Consider the following 7,451-nt stretch of genomic DNA (forward strand, 5'->3'; position numbering starts at 1 on the left):
TATATATATATATACAAGGGACTTATTTCAGTTCTTGTCTACCGAATCCATCCAGAACGTTCTGGTCACACCGTGGCTATAGCTAAAATTACTCTCACAAGTTGTCACGTTGTAGCATTGAACCCAGAAGCATGTAGTTGGGAAACAATCTTCGTACTCCATAACGACTCCTGCACACCAATTCACTCAATCAGTGATATGTGCCTGAATTCCGTGCACTAAGGGAGTTCATTGTATGGCAGGTTTAATGTATAGTGAGACGGAATGTCCTATCGAAGACTGCATAGTATATACGCCGAGATTTTATCAGTTTCCAGCTTACATACAAGCACTCCTGTATGTGTTTGTGAGTGTGTATATATACAGATATTATGTTAGAGAGAAACTTAATGCCTGTGATACACATAACATGATATATATATGTGAACATGCGTGTACGTATCTATATATACATACATGTACATGTATGAATATATGTATTAACATACGAGCATGCACACACATATTGGGTATATAACTGTATGAATCAAACATAATATCTTCGATAAATATATATATATATGTTTTTAGACCTGGCGTTTAATGGAAAGTCATTAATTTTAAACAGGATAAAAGTAGTGAACAAATTTATTAGAAAAGGATTTCTTCCTTCAGTATGCCACTCTTGGTTTCTGATGTCTCCCTTTTCAGCTTTGAGTTTTCAAGCATTTCCCGATATGTTTTACTGAAGAAGCATTTTCATCTGAATCATTACATGAAAAAGAACTGTCGCGTTGGAATTCTCCATGTAACTGTATTTACAGACGATATGCAGTATCAAAATTTTTTGAAAATTGAAATGTATTATCCATAAACGAACATAAATATTCAAAACAGAAATTTCGATTTCCATCTACTTAATCGAAGGAAACGAACGAAATTGAATGCAGTTTGTTATAGAAATCCTAAGTAGTTTATTCAGCTGTTCAGAAAAACAAACATCTGGTTCAACAAGAAAAGTTACTGTTATTACACGGGGAAAATGCTACCTGTCTGAATCCCTCAAAATTACTATATTTCAAAATACAAGCAAACAAAGTATTTCCAAGTACACTGCTTTAAGCTATGAGTCTAGTATAAACAACGAATATAAATCGCTGAAAGATCAATAATTATTTGTGACGTCCAACTAAAAACACTCGAAAAAAGGTTTAGTGTCATTTGTAACCTGATGTCATAAAATTGTCAGTTTGAGTTGTTCTTTTACAACACATCTTAGAATTGTTTTATGTAATTTGGATTTCACAAAATGCTATTTGACATCAAATAATCTGTATTTATAATCATAATATTTAATAAATTTGAAAATTTACAAGTTCCTGCGTCAGAAAATTATTTTAAATATGATCAAAAATACATTGATACGACAAATTAATATGCTGTCACAAATATTTTTGATATTTAGGAAAAATAATTTAATTGCCAATGGCATATACTTCCATGTGCAGAGGATGTAAAAACAGCTGAGTTACCCTAATAACTGAACATCTAATATAGAAAATTGCTAGAGGCATTCATTAAGAAAATATTAACTTTTCAAATCAATTGACAGGTTTTTACGGCGCAAAAAAAAAAAAAAGAAAAAAATCTTTAGTACAATTTCTCTACATTCGATAAAATTGGGTTCCCATTTTCATGCCGTAATTTTATCCGTGTAACATTCATTTTGCATACCAACACAGTAACGACAATACGAATACGTTATTCAATATAAATATACTTAAAAACGGGTACTAGATGTAATCGAATATTATATATCGGAATTCTTTCACGTCTGGTAATACCATTAAACAGTATAAAGAAAATATGCAAGAATAAATAAGCAGGGATATGGCGATATATTACACGAGTATCTGTACTCTGCCCTGAAACCTATTAATCATATAATATCACTGTTTGATAGTAAAGTTTACTCTATCGCATTTATTTATTACCAAATGGATCAGCCTCACATGAGTTAAATCCTTTATCCACGGATGCAGCTTTGCGCCAATAATGAAGCAGGTGTTGTTTATTCTTGCTTTCTAATCTATTAGCTCGCAATGCAATCTTTGCTACTAGATAGTATTTAGAAGTCTTACAAAGAGTTTTGCGAAACGCGAATATTGAAATCTTAGTAAAAAGAGAAAGCAACAGACAAGCCACATAGTTGTGCTTTTCTAATAGTATGTCCGTCATATCTTTACTTATAAACTTATTAATATACTGAAAAGGTTTTTAAAGTCCCAGAATGAATATCCCACCCACACAGATACGAACACAGTCATACATCTAGACTACAACCACAAGCATAAACTCGCAACACATGCACACACACACATATATTGTTTTTTTATATTATTATGGAAAGTTGTAGTGTATGGTAAAGGACGAGCTGGCATGTTAATAAGGAAAAATATCTGACAGATTTTTTTCTTTTTACAATAAATCAATAACCATATTCGAGATCATGACAAGTGGTGTTCTTTTTAAAACTTTTACAAAATATTGCCGTCGTTTTCGCAATTTGCTAAGAATTTCATCCACAAGCCTTTGATCTGGGTAGCATATTTTGGGAAACATTCTATTTATTGATAATATAATCGGTAAAATATACGAGAAAATATATTAATCGTAGCCACGTTCTTGGGAAATGAAATGCGCTCAGTTGCGATCTCGGAAAAATCGAAAGTATAAGCTAAATGCGAATGATTTATTGTTAGAAATGGGAAACCTATGGCATTCTCCTCACATAACATAGTTCCTGCATGCAAATCATATATATATATATATGTGTGTGTGTGTGTGTGTGTGTGTGTGTGTGTGTGTAACCATGTTACATGCATAGATATTTTAAAGCGATTTTAAAAGAGAATGATTTGATGCTGTTTACAAATCCATATGCATTATAATACGTATAAGAAATTAGCTGATGAGGATTACTGCCTTTTTAAAAGTTGCCTTATTTCATACGATCCTCATAATATTCAGTTCAACCTGATATGGACTGTACCGGCGTTTTAGAGTGAGATAAGTTGCATTGTAACTATCTCATCGTGATGAAAATGTCCTTATATTCGAAAAGACAATATTAAAAAGAAATTTATAGTGGCACATAACACAATTTAGTAAATATTTTACTCACAGCTATTGTATAATGATGTTTTTCACATATATTAATAAGCAATACAGAATATCTAAATATTGTTCAATAAGAGTAAAATAATTTTGATAAAGCAGAAATTTGAACTCGTTAATTTTCAGACGTACACGCACATTTCGCGTTTCAAACTTGATAGTGACATTCTATAAGAGAAATGCAACAACAACTAATAGAAATTCAGATATGAAGTCCTCTTCTAATCATTTGAACGAAATATACTAAAATAAAGACAAACTTCAATACTTACTCAGAAAGAAAATAATATATATTAATTCATACGCATCGATAAAAGGCTTAACTCGAAAATATGGAAAAATAATAATTAATAATAATATGAAGGACTGATAAGTTTAATTCACATTTACGGATGAAGATAAATATATAAGAATATTAACAATCTATTGAATAATAACAAATGCTAATTATGGGAAAATACGTCCATTAAACACTGCTTTAGAAATTAATTAATGCAGCAATCTCACAAATAGAAAATATTCCATTCTGCCACAAAAAAGAACGCCCAATCTAGCTTACATCAACGAAAATATAAAAATCCACAAAAATATGGATTCTTTCGTCTTATAATTCCCAAATAACTTCACCTACGCTCGCTTTTCAAATAATTGGATGATATTTTGAAGCATTTCACATTCTAGAGATATATTTTACAATCATTATGTGTCTTTTGGAGGCTTTTAAATGATAATGTCCGAGGAAAATACATAGACACACTGGAAGTTGAAAGCATTTTCACTAATATTGCTATCAAGAAAACAATTGCATTAATTGGGGTAAAAGTCTACAAACGTCCGAGTTTCATAATCAATTTCACCAACTATCACAACAAAAATTCGTTCTATTATTCACGGTGTATTTTATGCATTCAACAGAATAGAGAGGCAACAGATTTTCTGTCGTTGACATACGGTGTTAGAATACCAAAGCAATCGAAATCAAAACGCAAAATATCAAATGGGAGTATTACATACCAATAATGAGTGGCAAATAAGGAAAATGTCGACTGATGAAATATGTCCAAAACATTAATTAAAATTACAGTTATATATCTCCAGTTTGGTGTGAAAAAGAAACAGATGAAGCAGCATAGACATTGCAGCTATATATAATATCTGCCACATTTTTCTTTCATTCTATCTTATATGCTTCCATGTGGAGGCGCAATGGCCCAGTGGTTAGGGCAGCGGACTCGCGGTCATAGGATCGCGGTTTCGATTCCCAGACCGGGCGTTGTAAGTGTTTATTGAGCGAAAACACCTAAAGCTCCACGATACTCCGGCAGGGGATGATGGCGAACCCTGCTGTACTCTTTCGCCAGAACTTTCTCTCACTCTTACTTCCTGTTTCTGTTGTACCTGTAATTCAAAGGGTCAGCCTTGTCACACTGTGTCACGCTGAATATCCCCGAGAACTATGTTAAGGGTACACGTGTCTGTGGAGTGCTCAGCCACTTGCACGTTAATTTCACGCACAGGCTGTTCCGTTGATCGGATCAACTGGAACCCTCGACGCCGTAAGCGACGGAGTGCCAACAACATATGCTTCCATATGTAGTAAGATCTTTCAGATTTCTCTTCTTTATACACTCACTTATTCCTTCTTGAAAACTCAGTTATAGTGCAACAATTATCCATACAAATAGCTCGATTTACGAAAAGGTCATTAATTCAGAAACATTAAATATAGGACTTGAAAATCAACCTTAATTACAAACCGATGACGGCACCTAAGCCTAAAGTCCATAATCGCAGTCAAAAGTTTACTGATTGCATGTACAGTTGTATTTGTGAGGTGAGTAATATACAGACTATCTTTAGAGCATCGTGTGTTCGGCTATATTGTTTTGTTTTGTTTTCATTAATTTTAATTTTTTATTTTTCACCAATACTTTTAAGAAATCCGTCAGTAATTATTCTCCCTCATTCCTCATCTGTTCTTGCCAACCTTTTACTAGCTTGTCAATTCACTAAGGGTTGACTCGAAAAATTCGTCAATCCATGTTTTCGAGCAAAACTACCTTGCAGACTGTCGGAGAGTGATCTGAAAAGGTAATAATCTGAAGACACTATATGAGGAGAATACGGCGTATGTAGTGGAACTGCCTATCGAGCTCTTAAATAGCATTCGTGGTCAAATTAGCGACGTAGTGGTAAGTTTTAGTATTGAAGAAGTCACTGCCATGTCACTGGTCGAGTCATTTCAGCTGGATTGCCTCTTTTAGTCGGTGCATTTTCTAAACGTGTATTCTAATATTCCCTCCTTGAAGCGCAAAAAATCCAGTTTTGAGCAGTTCCTTCGGGGATAGTACTTTCTATGTATTCAGTACTAATACCTCGAGCGGCATAGGCAGCTTTGGAACTTCCAAAAGCGAAGAGAAGCCGGTGTCGAAAGTGCTAGCTGTATATTTGGATACACTATTTTCATTTGTCTGAAAAGAGTTAAAATTCATACAAATTTAAAAAAAAAACGATAAACAAACGTTTTAGAAAAATATATAGCGGCGACCCGAAAATAGAAACACTATCATAAAAATATTTTTGGAATTAATTCAAACATCATTGGAAAAGATGAACGAATGTATCAGACACAGAGTCCTACAGAAAATATATACACATTTCAGAGAAAAAGGAAAAGAAAAGTCTGTAGAAATATTTTACTAATAAACAGACACATATCACAACATTAATACAAGTCACCTTTAATATATTTTGCTTTTTCTAAACCTTTTTTAACGTGGTTGACTTGAGAATAAAACTGAATTTTAATGAAATATTTTCAAACGGATTTCATCTTCAACTTACCACAATTTTTACTGTTGGCAAGGTGTGATATTGAAAAATTTAGGTTGACTTTATTAATTCCTGACGTATGAAATAGTCAGTGTACGTTATTTTGAAATAATAAAAAAAACTTTCTGATTACTTTTTGGTACTATTGTGAACAACTGTAACAAATGGCGTGTTACAGCTTTTGTTTCAGGAACGTAAGACCATTTTAAGGTGGTACTTCTAATTTGAGAAAATCGTTGAGTTTCAACGACAATTGAGGCGTGAGTTTGGAACAGACATCCAACACGCCTGACAATTTATCCGATTCGTGATATCTGTGTATGGTACAGTGGGTGATGTGAAGAATAGAAACTCTGGCAGACTTCGTACACTAACAACAAGTGCTGCTTCCTCGACTATGGTGTTGGAACATTTCCCATAATCTCTTACAGAAGTGCACGTGAAACAAAATATGCTGTACAAGCAGAGGACGGACGGGTTCCTAAAATACCTAAGTGGAAAGTTTACATCTAAAGTTAATATGCAATTAGCGATGCCAATCCACACCGAAGGATTGAGCTTTGTTAGTGGTTTCAACACATGGTCGGTGTAGGTGAAGAGACTGTGGGCACGAATGTTTGCTCTGGTGAAGCACAATTTAATCTAAATGGAATAATGAACCGACATATGTGTGTTTACTGGGTACCAGAAAGTCTTTGCTTGCACGTGGAAAAGCGTGTAAATTTACCGTGGGTCAATGACTGATGATGATGAGTCTCATCAAGTGGTTTAATAGGACCAGTTTTTCTGGTCAAGCGTAAATAGACATGCTATGCACGTCCATTTATCTGCCATACAGGTACTTTATAGAAACGATTTTGTTCTTTCATTAAGACGGAGCACCGACTCGATACTGCAAGCTTACCTTATAAGAAGTTTCCACAGAGACTGGATAGAACGAAGAGGTACCGCTGAGTTCCCCGTACGTTCTCTTGATTTAGCAGCTGCAGACTTTATTCATGGTTAACCCTAAAAAATGTCGTATATCGTAAAAAGCACTTATATTGACAGAACTTCGTGAAGAAATTGTAGCGACATGTACAGAAATCCCATTTGATACTTTTGTCAACGTTGCCCGAGCAGCAGTTCGGCTTATTAATAAACGTCTTGAAGCAAATGGCTGGCAATTTGAGCTCGTCTTGTAATTGTGGAGATTAAAGGTAACATGTATTAATACTGTGGCGTCTGAATAAGTTTAATATTATAATACATCTACACATTAACCTTTTCTTGAAATGAATGTGTATGCTTTTGTTGGTAGGAATTTGTACACACGAACACACACACACACACACACACAGAAACACACACACAGGTACACACGCACACACACATACACATACACACACTCACACACACACATAAACACACACACACACGCAAACACACACACACACACACACACACACACACACACACACACA

The sequence above is a fragment of the Octopus bimaculoides genome, chromosome 3 (genome assembly GCF_001194135.2).
Source record: "Octopus bimaculoides isolate UCB-OBI-ISO-001 chromosome 3, ASM119413v2, whole genome shotgun sequence".
In the NCBI taxonomy this organism is placed as follows: Eukaryota; Metazoa; Mollusca; class Cephalopoda; order Octopoda; family Octopodidae; genus Octopus; species Octopus bimaculoides.